We start from the raw sequence: 21230 nt of genomic DNA, 5'->3' as shown, positions 1-21230 counted from the left end.
ATTAGAGGTTTCCCGCTCTCATAGAGGCAAAATGAATGATTCCCTGCATGTTGCAGCTTCAACAAGTAATGCTTATCCCTTCCTATAACTTCCAAACAAAGGCCTAATGCCTGTGGCTTTAATAAATACTCCCCACCTGAAACATGGCTTACATTATGGATTTTCTGCTGTCATTGTGGCTTCAATAATTTGCTCACTACCTTATTAGATTAAACCCTGTATGTTTAGGCATTGAAATTGTCCCTTTGATACCTTAATTCTCGATTCACAGCATTGCTGGTGTTGAAACCTTTGTTTACATTACTTCTATGCCCCTGTAGTCATGCTCCATGATGCCTACTCAGTAGGTTTGCTGAAAGCTATAATCTATGTTTAACTGCTAGCCTTCTTGGCCTATTTTGCGTCATTTAGGGTTAGCCCACTGTTTACCTGCTGACTGTCTGAAAGAATAATTCTTCAAGTCTTGATGTCTTTAAAGCTGGAAATGTACATTATTGCCCTGGGTCCATTGGAATTCACACTATTGCTACTTTATATTATTAAACAATAATGCCCATCTCCGATCATCATGTTGTATGTGTTACAATGCCATCCATTAGCAGCTTGTGGCTGAGGTATGTTGCTACCATCATCCTCTTAGTTTGGTGGGTGTAAAGGCCTAATTGATTTACAGTAAGAACAGAAAAGCACTAATAAGTCTTAATGAGGAAAGGCTCTTACCTTAAGCAAGGTAGCAACAAGTTGCATTGATAAATTAGACAGTTACTAAAACTATCAGGAAACCTGTGGATGTAGGGTTTCACCACATAAGATCCTAAGATGTTTTGTCTTTTCCGACCCAAGTCCTTATGATTTCAGCAGATTAGGTGATGTTTAATGCAATCTCCGACATCAGTCCTCTTTGAACCATTTTCTTGCACAACATTCCCTCGGCTCAAAGTGAATGTCAATAAATTATGTCTTTGATGTCCTGGTTTAATCCAGTGTATGCTTAACTCTAAGATAAGTGAACAGTCTTCAGCTCTGTTTTTAACTTTGTTGGCACACCAAGACAATTTACTTAGCTAGGTCTTATTATTTAACTTGAGTAGAATATGGAAAATCTTTCAAGCTACTATAATAGAATAAAGCTTGTAACATGCTCTTATGCACAAAAGACCTGATAAAACTCAAAAAGCTCCTCCTTCAGAACATCCAAAGTAATGTTATGGAAGAAGACTTTTAAGGTTTTAATGTCAATTATTTTGTTTTAGTGTTTTCTCCTTCAGCCCCATTCTATATTAACTGTATGACTTACAAGGAATGTAGCTGACACTCCTATTAGTGTAACTCTACACAGCTGCATATGTTTTAACTTTCTTATTGATAGTGAGCTGGCTTTGCTGTAAGTTCTTATCTTGAGTTGAACTAGAATCTTCCCATACTATAGCAACTGAGAACTACCAATACTTGCCACATGAATGGATGACCAATCTAAGCGCATGGCTTGAAAAGGATTTCAATCTAGTTCATTTATCAGAAAACCATTGGATTAGGAGAGTTTTATATTGCAACTAATATTACTCTCTATTGATTATCATGTCACATTTAATACAAGGGCTGAGACAGGTTGATGGGGGATGGAGGGGGGAGGTGCTTTGACCACTGTTGAACTGTTTCCTGTCTGTTTCTCTGTAGGTAAATTAGTTTAAAATTGCTCCTTGATCGCAAGCCAGAGCTGTTTAGAACAAAATTCTCAAAGTAATTTGTTATATTCAATTAAAAGTTTCAGCTGAAATATCCATCCAAGTTTTTGTTGATCAAGCTGCTGTGTGATTCCAATTCCTTCCATCTTTTGGAGTTTCCTTTCTGTCATTTAAATGATCTGTCCCATTAAAGTTATTTGTTTAATTAAAATGTCAGCACATTCTAAATGTTTGGAGACATGTACAATGTTACCCCATGATTACTGAACTGCTAATGCAATTTAACGCACTACATTTGCATAGAGAAATTGAAAACAGTGAAAACATTCTCCTTTCTTCTAATGAGAATATTGCAAAACCAAAAGCTTTCGCTCCATTGCCAAAATCAATTTTGTTCTGATAAATTAATTTAATATTAGTTTGGAGCTGAACTCTAATTTAAAGGTTAAAAGAGCCCAATGTTAGACTACCGCTGCCCCCCCCCCGCCACCACCACCACCACCACCACCACCAAGATAGGATCTAATCCTGAAAATTCTCTCTCCTACACACATTGGTGCTGTAAATCCCTTTGAGATTAATGCCTTTTTTGCCCAGATTACACATTTAATCAGGTTTACAACCCAAATTACAGTCAAATCCTATGGTTTCTCATTTGTTTTATGTTTTTTTAACCATGTTTCAAACTATAAACAAAGTCCAAACTAATTAAAAAGGAAGCATTAACCCGTAGCAGGGACACATTCCAAAAGATATTGACCATTGTTATCTGACAATAGTTATTAACACTTATAACTCTTGGAGCATTAATTAAAAGCAAAACAATTTGCAACAGCAAATTTTCATCACTGTGAATTCTTAACTGTAGTCAAATGTTCATTCATATTGTCATCCCTTCAACATAAAAGGCATAGGTTATGTTCAAAACATGATTTCTACATTAAATCCAACAAAACGTGGGTTGAATTTGAAACTGATCATGCAGGTATAATGAAAGTCTTCAGGCAGCAGGCCATTCATCCGATCTGTGTAGCAGGGGCTTTTCCTTCCTTTGCTCTGTTTTCATTGAGACAGGTGTTCCTGGCACACTGGTGCCTTTGCTGGTAGATCCACTGGTGTGTGTAGAATTGAGCCTTGCAGACCTGATCCAAACCTTAGCCTGCATAGTGTTCACTGTCTCAGATGTGGAGTGATGTTTCAGTTACTATCATTGGTCACAAATGCCCCAGGCTAGATAAATTGGGGAAAAAAAACAAGCAATCTGCACTCTTGCTCTTGCACATTAAATCCACCTATAAAATGCCCAATGTGTAGACTTTGAGTGAGGTCAGGTTAAAGCCTGGGTGCTATACCTTCTCGCACTAACTCACCTGCTGATGGCAGTTATTGTCGAGGCTGATATCATCAGTATGAGCTAAGTTGTCAGTATCTGTAACATTGCAGCATGAACCTGCTACGGTGGAGGAAAATTTGAGAGGTATTAAATCTAGCTCAAAGGAAGACAAATCCTTGGTATAAATACTCAATTTCAGAGGCCAAATTGTATTCAGGTAATGCAAATCAGAGCCACCACTGAGTAAATTGCTTGACACTGACCTTGTTCTAATTAGTGGCTATGAGATTATTCAGACTTGCAAGGAAGTTGTACATTATAACAGAAATTACAAGGAAGCTGTGGCATAGTTGTAATGTAACTAATAATCCAGAGTCTCAAATGTTCTGGTGACATGGTTTCAAATGTTGCTGTAAAAAATGTTGAAATTTGAAATCAATAAAATTCTGCAATTAATTGTCCAACTGTAGTCATTGTTAATGTGGTAAAAACTCATCTGGTCCAGTAATATCTCATAGGGATGGAAATCTTACCTAGTCTGCCCTACACATAACTCCAGATCATCAGCAATGCTGTTGACTCTAAACTGGCCTCTGAAATGACCTGACAAGTTATTCAGTTCAAGGGCAATAAGGAATGAAAAATAATTGCTGGCCAGTCAGTGATGCCCATGGTTCATGAACAAAAATTTTAAAAGTGCTTGTTCTGATCTACCTTTTGAAAGGAAGAATCGACCTTCCAAACTGTTAGGTCTCCAGAACCTCTATCTTAATATACTCTACAAAGGGTAACAAACCAAATGTTTTCACAGAATTTAGGTAGTAGATTTACTTGGATGGCATATTATTTCAGCCGTAAACAGGCAAACCTATGATGACATCTTTGATGAAGGAGATCTAACGTTGTGAAAACCATCAAATTTGAATGACGGCTGGAAATGTGAAATGTTTCAACATTCTGTGGAGTAATGTCAAGGAGTAAACAATGATGGCTTTGCTCTATCCCAAACTAAGGTTAAAGCAATAAGAAATGTGCCATGCCCTCTTATTATCTCTGATTTCTGATCTTTTCGTGGCTTAATGAATGACTCCAATAAATTCATTCCACATTTGGCAGCCTATTACATTAATTGAGTGAACTCTTGAGGCACAGTGAATTGAATCATAAATGTGACAAGGCATTTCTGTAATATAAAAGTAATTGGGCGATGGTGAAATGTTTGTACATTATGCTGAATCCAAAAGGGTTAAACCAGCATATGACACTTCTCCATGTTGAGTAGATGCTGTGATCTTTCATGCTCTGATGAAGATCAACTACTTGGTGACAAGCTACTATTTGTGTCTCATGCACCCTCAATGCCAGTGAATGAAATCATGCTCAAGTAGAAAGTGTAATATTGACTGTGGTTTTTGTGAATGGAAAGTTTCATACATAGTTGTGGAGTCAGTTTCACAACTGAAACTGACCATAAGGCACTGACATCTATTTTGATTCTCAAAGCTCCAGTAACTTTTTTAACTGAAGAGATAGGCCTTGACTTTGTCTGATTATCAAAATGCCATTAAGTATGGGCAATTGTTATGCTAATGTGATATCAAGGTTACCATACCCATGAGTGGTACAGAATAACAAAGAGGATGTATTTTTCTTTTCAAATGTACATGAATTACCAGTCACAGCAGACAACATTAGTAGGTTAACTTGTAGGGACCCCATGGGCAAAAATATATGGTTATATTGCAAATAGGTGGGCCACACAGAGACTGCATTCAGAAATCAAGCTATTTACTATGGTAAGAGTGAGTTATCAGTTGATAAAGGTTGTTAGTTGGAAAACAAGTGTTGAATTCCAGAAAGGTACAGATTGCAGTTGCTTCATGACATGCATGATCAACACTGTGGCATATGTCTTGTGAGAAGCAGTCTTTGTGAGCCAGGATTAGATTAGGACATAGAAGGCAATGTGTGGAGTTTGTTGAGCTGTAAAAAAAGAAGTTACCATCAGTGCATTGCAATCATGCAAGTGGCCAGCAAGCGAGTGACAGAGGTAGCACACTGTTTTTGCTGAATTTGCAAGGTAACATTTATCCACTGTAATTGGAACATGCTAGATTTTCTTTAAGCTTGAATATTGTTTGTAGCTTCCTTGTGGAAATTGTGTCCCACAGCAGCCCTCAGTTTGGTTCAGAAGAATTTCAAGTTTCATGAGAATTAATAAGATAACTTACAGTGAGATTTCATTGTATCATCTCTGAAAGGATGTGCACAGGGGCAATTATCAAGTTTTTTAAAAAATTCATTCATGGAATGACAGCATCACTGGCTGGCCAGCTTTTATTTCCTATCCCTAGTTGCCATTGAGGAGATGATGTGAGCTTCCTTCTTGGACCACTACAGTTTATGTGCTTTTGGGTAGATCCACAAAGCTGTTATAGACAAAGTTCGAGGACTTTGATACAGCGACACTAAATGAACGGTAATGTATTTCCAGGTCAGGATAGTGAATGGCTTGGAGGAGAACTTGCAAATGCTGGTGTTCCCATGTACCTGCTGACCCAGTCCTCTAGGTGGTAGTGGTCATATTGAAGGCACCTTGGAGAATTTCTGCCATCGTCTTGGTGGAGGGAGTGAATATTTGGTGGAGAAAGTGAATATTTAGTGGATTTTTGCCTATGAAGTGAGCTTCTTTGTCCTGGATGCTGTCAAGCTTCTTAAGTATTGTTGGAGTTGCACTCTTCTAGGCAAAGTGCTCCTGATTTGTTCCTTGGTGGAGGATTTTGGGAGTGAGTTACGCACTGCAATTTCCTGACCTCTGATCTGCTTTTGTAGCCGCTGTATTTATATGGCTCATCCATTTCAGTTTTACCTATAATTGAATCACAAATTGAAATTTGTCTTTAATCAGAATCAAGTTAGCATTATTGCTGGCAGAACATCATCTAAATTGTTTCTTAGGTAACAGTCTAGAATTAAGCTTTCATTACTGAAGCCACATTTAGCACAGTCAGTGATAGAAAAACAACACAAACAAGAAGACAGGTGTCAAAGGTTGGGGAACAAAGTCTGAAATTGAACCAGAATCTAAAAATGAATTAATCACATCAATAGAAGTTGAAATGACTCCTAGAAAGAGTTGTGAAAATATGCAGTCTCCGATAAATGGGCGGCACGGTGGCACAGTGGTTAGCACTGCTGCCTCACAGCGCCTGTAGACCCGGGTTCAATTCCCGACTCAGGCGACTGACTGTGTGGAGTTTGCACGTTCTCCCCGTGTCTGCGTGGGTTTCCTCCGGGTGCTCCGGTTTCCTCCCACAGTCACAAAGATGTGCGGGTCAGGTGAATTGGCCAAGCTAAATTGCCCGTAGTGTTAGGTAGGGGGTAAGTGTAGGGGTATGGGTGGGTTGCGCTTCGGCGGGTCGGTGTGGACTTGTTGGGCCGAAGGGCCTGTTTCCACACTGTAAGTCTAGTCTAATCTAAATTTGGTCCAGATGTTTGTCAATGGAAAGGTTAGGTTTATTAATGTCTATCATGTTTTATCACAGTCATTTTTTGGATCAGAGATCAAATTTTGCTAATTTGATCTGGAGGATATTATGACATTTTGGTGCAGAAACACCATAGCACCCACAGTTCTAACAGCCAACCGGTTTACTCTGGAAGAAATTGGGAAGAAACAACTGAGTCTGATGAACTCAACAGTTGAAATCCTTTTACAGTTACGCCAAACGATGTAATTGAAACCCAAACCAGAGTAAACCGGTTGGCTGTTAGAACTGTGGGTGCTATTTGCAAAATTTGATCTCTGATCCAAAAAAATGACCGATAAAGGCATACAGTTGTGTCAAAATACACATCAAATATGGAACAGATGATAAATAATTTGTGCTTTAATCCAACACGCTTAACAAATTACAGCCATCAGAATCAGAAAGCTTAATTGAAAATGGGATAACTTCTGCAGGAAAAGCTTGGACAACAGAATTGTTACCAAGCAACAGGAAAAGTGTTTAGAATTTCTGTCTACTTGTAATAATCAGACCCTAGGGTAACTTCCTAAGCATTTCGCAGTTGCATCCAAGTATCTTCTTTTGAAATTTGCAGAATTTCAAGTATTTGGTTGGAAAGCAACATTAGACTCCAACAAATAGATCATCATTGATATAGAACAGTTTGCTATCCAAACAGGAATTCCTTTAACAGCTTTTCAGAAAGCTAAAAAAAAATAAATCATCACAAAAACTTCATTGATTTCAATATTGTTTTAGATTTAAAGGTAGTATCTCACCTCTGCAGAGATTGCTAAAATAGTTTCATATTCATTGTTCTTTTTCCCACTCCCAAAAATGACCAAAACTTCCCCTGCTGTTGTTTGTCAGTCTACCTGTCTTATAGCTAAAAAAATCCACTTCTATTTAATTTTTTAAAGAATTTTGAAACTATTCTGTTTTGATGAAATTTGTAAAACAAAGGCCCCATGTAAAAATTAAACAGACAATGCATAATCTCTTCAATGGGATTTACAAATGCTGTATGCTCTTGAGCAGGCTGTGTGCCTGCTAATACTAGCTGTGGATCTGCATGAAAATTAATGTAAGTGGTAGAAATCAACCCTTTGCTGAAAATGTGTTGCTGGTTAAAGCACAGCAGGTTAGGCAGCATCCAAGGAACAGGAAATTCGTTGTTGCTTTAACCAGCAACAACATTTTCAGTTCTGATCTCCAGCATCTGCAGACCTCACTTTTTACTGAATTTCCTGTTCCTTGGATGCTGCCTAACCTGCTGTGCTTTAACCAGCAACACATTTTCAGCTCTGATCTCCAGCATCTGCAGACCTCACTTTTTACTCGAAATCAACCTTTTGTAGACATTTTCAGACTTTGGTGGGTTTCAAATTTGATAGTATTCAACATGGCTGCGGGGTCCTTCCAGTGAAGGTACCCAGCAGCACTGAGGGAAGAATCTGCATGATGTCTCTCCCTGAAACCAATGAAACACAATGCTAAAACTGCTCACGTTTATTTAACATGAAATCTTCAAAGTCATGTCTTCAATGTGTTTGTGGGACACTACTACAGCCCTCTGCTTCTCGAGGTTTCTTCTCACTCACTTCTATGCATCTCAGGACTTCTCCCCAGCCCTGACAGCTTGCAAACTACTAACAACAGCATTTCTGCTGTTATTGGCTTCTTTCTCCTGCATTAACTTGCTTCTGGCTCCATTTCACTCTCTTTTTCTCACGATAGCAAAGACTTTAGTAATTATCCCCCCAGATGGCTTGCTGGTTATTGAGTTGACATCACGCACTTTCTCATCAATGCTGTTTGAATACATTTGAATGGCCATATTGGGAACTGGTTAAATGATTATATTTATGTTTTGATCAGTGGGATTTTAGGAAAATACACTTGGTTGTAACAAACAGCACATTGTATTTTCAGTATTTGTTACAAGGAAACTCATGTCAAAATGTAAATTTGTGATACGACTCAGTGCAGCATGATAACAATTCATATGTAGCTGAAAATGTGTTGCTGGTTAAAGCACAGCAGGTCAGGCAGCATCCAAGGAACAGGAAATTCGACGTTTCGGGCCAGAGCCCTTCATCAGGAATGAGGAGAGTGTGCCAGGCAGGCTAGGATAAAAGGTAGGGAGGAGGGACTTGGGGAGGGGCGACGGTGATGTGATAGGTGGAAGGAGGTCAAGGTGAGGGTGATAGGCCGGAGTGGGGTGGGGGCGGAGAGGTCAGGAAGAAGATTGCAGGTTAGGAGGGCGATGCTGAGTTCGAGGGAATCGACTGAGACAAGGTGGGGGGAGGGGAAATGAGGAAACTGGAGAAATCTGAGTTCATCCCTTGTGATTGGAGGGTTCCCAGGCGGAAGATGAGGCGCTCTTCCTCCAACCGTCGTGTTGTTATGTTCTGGCGATGGAGGAGTCCAAGGACCTGCATGTCCTCAGTGGAGTGGGAGGGAGAATTAAAGTGTTGAGCCACGGGGTGGTCGGGTTGGTTGGTCCGGGCGTCCCAGAGGTGTTCCCTGAAGCGTTCCGCAAGTAGGCGGCCCGTCTCTCCAATATAGAGGAGGCCACATCGGGTGCAGCGGATGCAATAGATGATGTGTGTGGAGGTGCAGGTGAATTTGTGTCGGATATGGAAGGATCCCTTGGGGCCTTGGAGAGAAGTAAGGGAGGAGGTGTGGGCGCATGTTTTGCATTTCCTGCGGTTGCAGGGGAAGGTGCCGGGAATGGAGGTTGGGTTGGTGGGGGTTGTGGACCTGACGAGGGAGTCACGAAGGGAGTGGTCTTTGCGGAACGCTGATAGGGGAGGGGAGGGAAATATATCCCTGGTGGTGGAGTCCGTTTGGAGTTGGCGGAAATGACGGCGGATGATACGCTGTATACGGAGGTTGGTGGGGTGGTAGGTGAGAACCAGTGGGGTTCTGTCTTGGTGGCGGTTGGAGGGGCGGGGCTCAAGGGCAGAGGAGCGGGAAGTGGAGGAGATGCGGTGGAGGGCATCGTCGATCACGTCTGGGGAGAATCTGCGGTCCTTGAAGAAGGAGGCCACCTGGGCTGTACGGTATTGGAACTGGTCCTCCTGGGAGCAGATGCAGCGGAGACGAAGGAATTGGGAATATGGGATGGCATTTTTACAGGGGGCATGGTGGGAGGAGGTGTAGTCCAGGTAGCTGTGGGAGTCAGTCGGTTTATGGTAGATGTCTGTGTTGATTCGGTCACCCGAGATAGAAATGGAAAGGTCTAGGAAGGGGAGGGAGGAGTCTGAGACAGTCCAGGAGAATTTGAGGTCGGGGTGGAAGGTGTTGGTAAAGTTGATGAACTGTTCAACCTCCTCGTGGGAGCACAAGGCAGCGCTGATACAGTCATCGATGTAGCGGAGGAGAAGGTGGGGGTTGGTGCCAGTGTAATTGCGGAAGATGGACTGTTCCACATATCCTACGAAGAGACAGGCATAGCTGGGGCCCATGCAGGTGCCCATGGCAACTCCTTTAGTTTGGAGGAAGTGGAAGGATTGGAAAGAGAAGTTATTCAGGGTGAGGACCAGTTCAGTCAGTCAAAGGAGGGTGTCAGTGGAAGGGTACTGGTTGGTGCGGCGGGAAAGGAAGCAGCGGAGGGCTTTGAGTCCTTCGTGTTGGGGGATGGAGATGTACAGGGACTGGATGTCCATCGTGAAGATAAGGCGTTGGGGACCGGGGAAGGGAAAATCATGGAGGAGGTGGAGGGCGTGGGTGGTGTCCCGAACGTAGGTGGGGAGTTCTTGGACTAAAGGGGACAGAACCGTGTCGAGGTACGCAGAGATTCATTTGTAGCCAAACTTGCTCAAGTCCATACATTGAGTCTACATTTTAGAAAAGGTAGAACTGATACAATAGCACTTAACTATCAGAAAATTAATACCACAAATCATTTTACTTCAGGCACCTCAACCCTCTCAAAGGGCAGCATGGTGGTTCAGTGGTTAGCACTGCTGTCTCACAATGCCAGGGATGCAAGTTCAATTCCAGCCTCGGGCAACTGTCTCTGTGGAGTTTGCACATTCTCCCTGTGTCTGCGTGGGTTTCCTCCAGGTGCCCTAGTTTCCTCCCACTGTCCAAAGATGTGCTGGTTAGATGGATTGGCCATGCTAAATTGCCAATAGTATTCAGGGATGTGTAAGTTAGGTGCATTAGTCAGTGGAAATGCAGAGTAATGGGGTTGGGGAATTGGTCTGGGGGTGTTACTCTTCAGAGGGTCAGTGTGGACTTGTTGGGCCAAAGGGCCTGTTTCTACACTGTGGGGATTCTATGATTCCATGAAAATACACCTTGAAAGTTATTCATTCACAGGATATGATCATCACTGATATAACTTTAATTAAAAACTGTCAATACCAGCAAGGAAAGGCCACCATCTTTATAACAGGTCCACAAACTAATGTTTATATGATATGACCTTGCTTAAAATACAGGCATTTGTGAAAGGATAGCTTTGTGTGGATTCTGTTTTAATATCCTGCATTTAATCTACATCTATGATCAGTGAATCTTGACCCAACTAATATAACGTGACAAGTGAACCCCATCTGCCACAGTTGCAGAACCTTTTTTATGCATACACAAGAACATAAACAGACTCCAATATATTCTCAAGTCAGGCTGAGAAATTGCTTGGATGAGAACTTGCAGGTTGTGATGTTTTCATGTATCTACTGCCCTTATCCTTGCAGGTAATCGTGCCTGCTGTTGAGAAATGACTTCTATTGTGCATCAGTGGTGGACGGTGTGAATGTTGAAGATGTCAAATGTGTGACAATTAAATAGGTTGATTTCTCCTGGATTGTGCCAAGCTTCTTGAGTATTGTAGGAGCCATTTAAATTTTTTGTTTATTCATTCACTGGATGTTATACCTCATTGCTGAACACAGAAACATCTGTCTATGCCTCTGACTAGAGAATCCCCTCTTACAATCGATTGCTTGGAACCTGGTGCACTTGTTATTACAATAGAGTCAGTCTAGGTGCCAGAAACTTGGCTGTCCATGTTACGTTCCCTGAGAGTCCATCACTTCCTACATTTTCCAAAACAGAATACTTACATTTTCCAAAAAAACACACTTGAAAATGTAATCACTGGTAGACGTGGTAGTGAAGAAAATGCTTGGTACACTTGCCTTTACTGGTCAGTGTATTGAGTATAGGAGTTGGGAAGCCACTATATGACTCTAAAGGATGTTGGTTACGCAAGCTTTGGAATATTGCATTCAATTCTGGTCTCTCTGCTTTAGAAAAGGTATTATTAAACTTGAAATGGTTCAGAAAAGATTTACAAAGATGTTGCCAGGGTTGGAGGGTTTGAACTATAGGGAGAAGCTGAAGAGGCTGGAGAGATTTTCCCTGGAGCATCAGAGGCTAAGGCATGACCTTATAGAAGTTTATGAAATCATAAGGGGCATGGATAGGATAAATAGACAAGATGTTTCGCCAGGATGGAGAAGTCCAAAATTAGAGTTCATAGGTTTAAGATGTGAGGGGAAATATTTAAAAGGGACCTAAAGGGTAACTTTTAACGCAGAGGATGGTGCATGAATAGAATGAACTGCAAGAGGAAGTGGTGGAGACTAGTACAATTACAACATTTAAGAGGTCTCTGGATGGGTATATGAATAAGAAGGGTTTTGGGGGAATAAGGTACAAATGCTGGTAAATGGAACGAGATTAATTTAGGTTATCTAGTCAGCATGGATAAGTTGAACTGAAGGGTCTGTTTCCATTCTGTATACCTCTGTGAATATAAGTGAATGTCGCTGGTCGGGCGAGCAATTAATACTTGTCTCCAGTTGTAAAGAGTCAATCACATCAATGCGAGCCTGGAGTATCATTAGGCCAGTCCAAGTAAGGATGGCAGTTTCCTTCCTTGAAGGACAATAGTGGACCAGATGGGTTTATCCAACGATTGATAATTAGACTCTTAATTCGAGATTTTTTAAAAATTGAATTCAATGGCAGACTTTAAACCTGCGTCCCCAGAATATTATGAGGGTCTCCAGATTTATATCCTGTGACAATACTACTGGAAAATCATCACCTCAAAGCTGCAATCAAAGCTGCAGGAAAGATAAAAATATACCTTCACATTCCTGACTTGTACCTTGCAGAAGGTGGACAGGATTTGGAAAGTTTAGGAAGTAGGTTATGTGCCATAGGATTCTAAACTCTGATGTATTTTTGTAGCATATTAAAATATTTCCATATTTTTTATGGCTGATTCAAATCATTTTGTGGTTAATGATAACCTCCAGAATATAGACAGAGGGAGATTCTATGGTGGTGATGCAAATGAGTGTCAAGGGCAAGTGTTAGGTTCTGTCTTGTCGGATATGGTTAGTTGCCTGGCACTGTGTGCCATGGATGTTACTTGCCAATTGTCAGCCCACATCTGGGTATTGTCCAAGTCTTAATGTGTTTGGACATGGACTGCTTCAGCATCTAAAGGATTGTCAATGATGCTGAAAATTGTACAGTCATCAGTGAATATTTCCACTTCTGACCTTATGATTGAGGGGTGGTCATTAATGAGGCAGCAAAAGATAGTTGGACCTAGGAAACAACCCTGAGGACCTCAAGAAGAGACCTCCTGGGGCTGACCTCCAACAAGCACAATCATTCTCCTTTGTACTACGCAGACTAGGTATGGAGAGATCTATTAGCAGGGATACAGGACTGGTTAATTGACAGAAAGCAATGAGTAGGTATTAAAGTGGTATTTTCAGATTAACAAATGATGATTTTGGAGAGCAACAATATTGCACTTGAGGTCTCAATTGTTTCTAATGCATGTTAATGACTTAAACAGAAGAGGCAGTAGTGAGGAGTGACTGAGGAGAACTCTGGAAGAAATCAGTTCACTCACACAACTGAGAAGGAGATAATGAAGAATCTGGTGCTCAACAGGAAAAAGAACGTCTAACAGAGGGTGGTAGTGAGAGATGACTGAGGACGATTCTGGGAGAATTGTTTTTCTTCCTTTTGGCAGCATATAAGAGGGAGACAAGCTCTAGTTAGAGTAGGGTATTTTAGAGAGGAGCTATAAGGTTGAAGTCATAGGGTCGTACACCACAGAAACAAACCCATCAGTCTGAATTGTCCATGCCAATTAATTTTCCAAAACTAAGTAGTCCCATTTGTCTGCATTTATCCCTATAAACTTTTCCTCTTCATACAGTTAGTCAAATACCTTTTAAATGTTATAACTTTACCTGCATCTCCCACTTCCTCTGGCAGTTCATTCAATATACACACCACCCACTGAGTGAAGAAGTTGTACCTCCTGCCCCTTTTAAGTATTTTCCCTCTCACTTTAAACTATGCCCTCCAGTTTTGAACTTTCTTACCCTAGGGGGAAAAAAAACTTTGCTTTAATCTTATTTATGCCTCTCATGATTTTATAAACTTTTATAAAGTCAACCCTCAACCTCCTATGCTCCAAGGGAAAAACTCCCAGCCTGTCCATTCTCTCCCTATGCTCAAACACTCCAGACCTAGTAACAACCTTGTAAATCATTTCTGCACCTTTTCCAATTTCATAACATCCAGTCCCAACTCTTATATTCAATCCTACATTAAAGTACAGCAATGAAAGGTCTTTCTTTACTTTAAATCCAAAAGTTAGTAGACAGTAAGTAATGGCAGTTAGTGGAGTGATATGTTCCTCCAGTGAGATTGAGAGATCAGGGAGAAGTCAAATGTCTCTAACAGCGATGTCAGCAGGAAGTGCCCATTTGCAACTTCTCTTAGATTGCATGGAATTTTTGGAGTAACAGTTAGACTCCCAGAGGATCGTTTAGGAGGCAGAATGTTTTATAGATAGGAATATTAGGAATGTGGTCACATCAAAGATTCAACCAGAGAAATGGCTGACCATCAATAAGGGCAAAAAAGGTAATCCATTTTGGGTAAATTGCCTCTCAGAGGAAAGCAATAGCAGCAGCCAGATCAGTGCACCACAAATGGTTCTATTGTACAGCAGGAAGGGTCAAAATGCAGGCAAGCATTAGTGATAGGGGACTCTGTAGTCAGGAGCACAGATAGATGTTTCTTTGGCCACAAGCAAGGCTCCAGGATGTTGCTATGCCTTCCTCATACTAGGTTAAAGAATGTCTCTAAATGGCACAGGTCATTCTGAAAGGGGAGGGTGAGCAGACAGTGGTCATGGTACATATTTGTACTGACAACATAGGCAGGAAAAGAGGTGAGGTCCTGCAAACGGAATGCAGGGAATTAGGTAGAAAGTTGAAAAGCAGGACCCTGTTGTAATCACAGGGTTATGCCCTGTGCCATGTGCTAATGAGGCCAGAAATAGAAAGATAGTAGAGTTGAATTTACAGCTAAAGAGCTGGTGTAGGATACAAAGCTTCATCTGTATCATTTGGATCTCTTCCAGGGCAGAGAGACCCGAAATGAAGGATAGGTTGCATCAATATGTTTGCAGGGAGGTTTGCTAATGTCTCTTGGGAGGGTTTAAATTTGTGTGTCAGTTTATGGGAACCAGAACAGTAGGTCAGCATTGAGGGATTGAGGAGAAGGTAGAGATGAAGTCAATCATGTTTAATAGGAAGAGTAGGCAGTGCCTGGATGTTTAAAGTTTATTTATTTTAGTTCATGGACTGTAACAGATAAGGCTGATAAGATTGGAGGCTAGATTAAATTAGTGCGGCTGGGGCACAGGAACAGAGCAGTAGGTCAGAAGTAAAATGATCAAGGCGGAGTCAGAGATTAAGGCCAGTAAGAGTACAAGGACAAGGAAGCCTATGGCTGAGTGGTATTATCGCTAGACTATTAATCCAGATAATGCTCTGGGGACCTAATTTTGAATCCCGCCATGGCAGATGGTGGAATTTGAATTCAATTAAAAAATCTGGAATTAGGAATCCACTGATGACCATGAAACCATTGGCGGTTGTCAGAAAAATCCATCTGGTTCAACTAATGTCCTTCAGAGAAGGAAATCTGCCATCCTCACCTGATCTGGCCTACATGTGACTCTAGACTCACATCAATGTGATTGACTGTCAATTGCCCTCTGAAATGGCCTAGCAAGTCACCCAGTTGTAACAATTGCTACAAAGTTTCAAAGAAATGAAACCAGATGGACCACCAGGCATTGACCTTGGCACCAGAAAAGACAATGGCAGAAACAGCCCTGTAGACCTTGTGAAGTCCTCCTCACTAACATTCTGGGGGCTAGTGCCAAAATTGGGACAGCTATCTCACAGACTAGAAAAGCAACAACCTGATATTGTTATACACACAGAAGCATCCCTTACAGACAATGTTACAGACATCACTGTCACCATCCCTGGATATATCCTGTCTCACCAGGAGGACCAGCAGCTAGTGGTATACTGTCAGGAAAAAGTTGTTCTGGGAGTCCTCAATGTTGACTCTGGATTCTATGAAGTCTCATGGCTTCAGGTTAAACATGGACAAGGAAACCTCCTGCTAATTACTATGTACTATCCTCTTCAGCTGATGAATCAGTACTCCTCCATATTGAGCAACACTTGAAGGAAGCACTGAGGATAAAGGCACAAAATGTACGCCGGGAAGGAGATTTCAATTTCAACCACCAAGAGTGACTCGGCAGAAGTACTACTGATCAAGCTGGTCACGTCCTAAAAGCCATAGTTGATAGACTGGATCTACAGAAGGTACTGAGGAAATCAACAAGAGCGAAAAAGCATACTTGACCTCATCCTTACTAATCTGCCAGCTGCAGATGTTTCTATCCATGACAGCATTGGTAAGAGTCCCTGTGGAAACAAAGTCCCGCCTTCACATTGAGAATAACCTCCATCACATTGTGTGGCACTATCACTATGCTAAAGGGTACAGACTTCGAACAGATCCAGCAATTCAAGACTGGGCACCCATGAGACGCTGTGGGCCATCAACAGCAGCAGAATTACATTCCAGTACAATCTGTAACCTCATGGCCTGGTATATCTCTCACTCAACCATTACCATCAAGCCAGGGGATAAACTCTGGTTCAATAGAGACTGCAAGAGGATATTCCATGAGCAACACCAGGCATACCTGAAGATGAGGTGTCAAACTGGTGAAGCCACCAAACAGGACTATTTGCATGCCAAACAGCATAAACGGCAAGTGATAAACAAAGCTAAGCAATTCCACAACAAACAGATCAGATCTAACCTCTACAGTCTTATCACATCCAGTCGTGAATGGTAATGGATGATTAAACAACTCACTGGAGGAAGAGGCTCCACAAATATCCCCATCCTCAATGATAGAAGAGCCCAACACATGAGTGCAAAAGATAAGGCTGATTTGCAACAATCTTCAGCCAGAAGTGCTGAGTGGATAATCCATTTCAGCCTCCTCCAGTCGTCCCCAGAATTACAGATACCAGTCTTCAGCCAATACCATTCACTTCACGTGATATCAAGAAAAGGTTAGAGGTGCTGGATGCTACAAAGGCTACTACCCTGACAACAAACCAGCAAAAGTACTGAAGACCTATCCTCCAGAATTTACTGCTACCCTAGCTAAGCTGTTCCAGTACAGATACAACACTGGCATTTACCCAACAATGTGGAAAATTGCTCAAGTATAAGTTGTATATAGCTCTTCATCATATTCCTGATGAAGAGTATATGCTCAAAACGTTGACTCTCCTGCTCCTCGGATGCTGCCTGACTGGCTGTGCTTTTCCAGCACCACACTTTTTGACTCTGATTTCCAGCATCTGCAGTCCTCACTTTCTCCCTGTACATAAAAAGCAAGAGAAATCCAAACCAACCAATAATTGCCCCATCGGTCCACTGATGATCATCAGTAAAGTGATGGAAGGTGTCATCAACAGTGCTATCAAGCAGCACCTGCTCAGTAATAAGCTGATCGGTGACATCTAGTTTAGGTTCCATCACAGCCACTCAGCTCCTGGCCTCATTACAGCCTTGGTTCAAACATGGAGCTGAATTCCAAAGGTGAAGTGAGATTAATTGCCTTTGACATCAAGGCTGCATTTGACTGAGTGTAGCATCACATATCCCTAGGAAAATTGGAATCAATGGTTTTCGGGGGAAAGTGGGAGGTTGAGTGTGGACTCTGTGGAGATTGGAGAGGTGCTAAACGTTTTTATCAGTTTTATCTCAGGAAAGGGAGAATATTGTAGCGGAGAAGAATGAGGTACGAGATATTAGATTGGAAAGGATCGAGATTAGTTACGAACAGGTGTTATCGATTCTAGAAGAAGTGAAAGTAGACAAGTCCCCTGGGCTGGATGGGATTTATCCGTGGATTCTCAGGGAAGCTAGGGAGGAGATAGCAGAGCCTTTGGCTTTGATATTTGAGTTGTCATTGTCTATAGGTTTGGTACCAGAGGACTGAAGGATTGCAAATGTTGCACCCTTGTTCAAGAAGGCAGTAGAGATGACCCAGGTAATTATAGACCAGTGAGCCTTACTTTGGTTGTAGGAAAGGTTTTGGAAAGGATTATAAGAGATAATATTTGTAATCATGTAGCAAGCAACAATTTAATTTCAGATAGTCAACATGGTTTCATCAAGGACAGGTCATGTCTCACAAACTTCATTGAGTTTTTTGAGAAGGTGACCAAGCATGTTGATGAGGGTAGGGCAGCTGATGTGGTATACATGGACTTCAGTAAAGTTTTTGATAAGGTTCCACATGGTAGGCTGTTGGAGAAAATGCAGCGGCATGGGAATTGAGGGTGATTTAACAGTTTGGATTAGAAACTGGCTTTCAGAAAGAAGGCAGCGAGTGGTGGTTGATGGAAAATATTCAGCCTGGTGTCCGGTTATGAGTGGTGTGCCACAAGGATCTGTTTTGGGACCACTGCTGTTTGTCATTTTTATAAATGACTTAGACACAGGCATAGGTGAATGGATTCATAAATTTGCAGATGACACTAAAGTCGATAGAGTAGTGGACAGTTTGGAAGAATGTTACAGGTGGCAGGGGGACTTGGATAAACTGCAGAATTGGGCTGAGAGATGGCAAATGCAGTTCAATGCAGATAAATGTGAAATGATGCACTTTGGGAAGAATAACAGGAAGGCAGAGTACTCGGTAAATTGAAAGATTCTTGGTAGTGTGGATGTGCAGAGGGATCTTGGAGTCCATGTACATAGATCCCTAAAGGTTGCCACCCAGGTTGATAGTGCTGTTAAGAAGGCATACGATGTGTTAGGTTTCATTCGTAGAGGGATTGAGTTCCAGGGCTGCAATATCATGTTGCAACTATACAAAACGCCAGTTGGCCACACTTGGAATATTGTGTACAGTTCTGGTCGCCATATTTCGGGAAGGATGTGGAAGTATTGTAAAAGATGATTTAGAGAAGATTTACCAGGATGTTGCCTAGTCTGGAGGGATGGTCTTATGAGGAAAGGCTGAGAGACTTGGGTCTGTTCTCATTGGAAAGAAGAAGGCTAAGAGGGGATTTGATAGAGACATACAAGATGATCAGAGGATTAGATAGGGTAGACAGTGAAAGTCTTTTTCCGTGGATGATGACGTCAGCTTGTACAAGGGGGAATAACTACAAATTGAGGTGTGATAGATTTAAGACAGATGTCAGAGGCAGGTTCTTTACTCAGAGATTTGGAAGGGCATGGAATACCCTACCTGCCAATGTAGTCAACTCAGCCACATTAGGGAGATTTAAACAATCCTTGGATAAGCACGTGGATGATTTTGGGATAGTGTAGGGGGATGAGCTGAGAATAGTTCACAGGTCGGTGCAACATCGAGTGCCAAAGGGCCTGTTCTGCACTGTATTGTTCCATGTTCTATAAGTCACTAATGATTAGAGTAATACCTGACACATAGGAAGATGGTTGTGGTTGTTGGAGGTCAGTCATCTCAGCTCCAGAACACCTCTGCAGGAGTTCCTCAGGGTAGTGTCCTCAGCTCAAAATGATCTTCCCTCCATCATAAGGTCAGAAGTGGAGATATTTGCTGATGATTGCACAATGTCCAACACCATTTGTGCCTCCTCAGACACTGAAGCAATCCATGTCCAAATGCAACAAGATCTGGACACTACCCAGACCTGGACTGACAAGTGACAAGAAACTTTTGTGCCACACAAATGCCAGGCTATGACCATCACCAACAAGACACAATCTAACCACCGCCCCTTGACATTCAATGGTGTTCCCATCACTGAATCCCCTATTAGCAACATCATGGGAGTTATCATTGATCAGAAACTAAACTCAACTCATCACCTAAATGCAGTGGCTAGAAGGACAGGTCAGAGGCTAGGAATACTGCTGCGAGTGACTCAATTCCTAACTCCCCAAAGTCTGTTCATTATCTACAAGGCACAAGTCAGGAGTGTGTGATCTCCCCACTTGCCTGGATGAATGCAATAACCCTCAAGAAGCCTGAGACTCTCCAGGACAACGCAGCCCACTTGATTGCACTGCATCCACAAAAATCCACTAACTCCACCACCAACGCTCAGCAGCAGTGTGTATTATTTGCAAGATGCTCTGCAGAAATTCAGCAAAGATCCTTAGACAGCACTTTCCAAACCCACAACCACTTCCATGTAGAAGTACAACACAGCAGATATATGGAGCACTACCATCTTCAAGTTTCATCTCTAAGCCATAGAGTCATAGCGCCATAGAGATGTAAAAAGACATGGAAACAGACCCTTTGGCCCAACACGTCCATGCTGGCTAGATAACCTAACCTAATCCAGTCCCATTTTTGAGCACTTTGCCCATATCCCTCTAAACTCTTCCTATCCATATACCCATCCAGATGCCTTTTAACAGTTGTAATTGTACCAGTCTCCACCACTTCCTCTGGCAGCTCATTCCATATATGCACCAACCTCTGCATGAAAATGTTGCTCTTTAGGTTCCTTTTAAATCTTTCCCCACTTACTGTAAACTTATGTACTCTAGTTCTGGACTCCCCCACCCCAAAAGACCTTGTCTATTTAGCCTATCCATGTCCCTCAGGATTTTATAAACTTTATAAGATCACCCCTCAACCTTCGATATCCAGAGAAAACAGCTCCAGCCTATTCAGCCTCCCTGTATTGCTCAAATCCTCCAAACCAGGCAGCATCCTTGTAATTTTTTTCTGAACTATTTCAAGTTTCACAACATCCTTCCGATAGGAAGGAGACCAGAATTGCATGCAATATTCTAAACGTGGCCTAACCAATCTCCTGTTCAGCCACAACATGACCTCCTAACTCTTATACTCAATATTCTGATGAATAATAGAAAGCATACCAAACAAGTTCTTCACTATTCTATCTACCTAGGACTCCACTTTCAAGGAACTATGAACCTGCACTCCAAGGTCCCTTTCAGCAACTCCTCAGGACCTTACCATTAAGTGTATAAGTCCTGCTCTGATTTGCTGGACCAAAATGCACTACTGAAATATATCACTGTTCCTTCACTGCTGCTTGGTCAAAATCCTGGAATTACCTTCCTAATGGCATTGTGGATCAACCCACAACAGGTTGACATCAGCAGTTCATGAAGGCAACTCACCACTACCATCTGGATAATTAGGATTCATTCTGGGGTAGTTGAGATCTCTACAAACAGAATGGTTTACACCTGAACCAAAGGAGTATCAGTATACTGAGGGGGTGGGGGAAGGGGTGTGGGCGGGGGGGTGGATTTGCCAATGCTCTTTGGGAG

Source organism: Hemiscyllium ocellatum, chromosome 4 (genome assembly GCF_020745735.1).
Source record: "Hemiscyllium ocellatum isolate sHemOce1 chromosome 4, sHemOce1.pat.X.cur, whole genome shotgun sequence".
Taxonomy (NCBI): Eukaryota; Metazoa; Chordata; class Chondrichthyes; order Orectolobiformes; family Hemiscylliidae; genus Hemiscyllium; species Hemiscyllium ocellatum.
Note: the sequence above shows the minus strand (reverse complement) of the source record.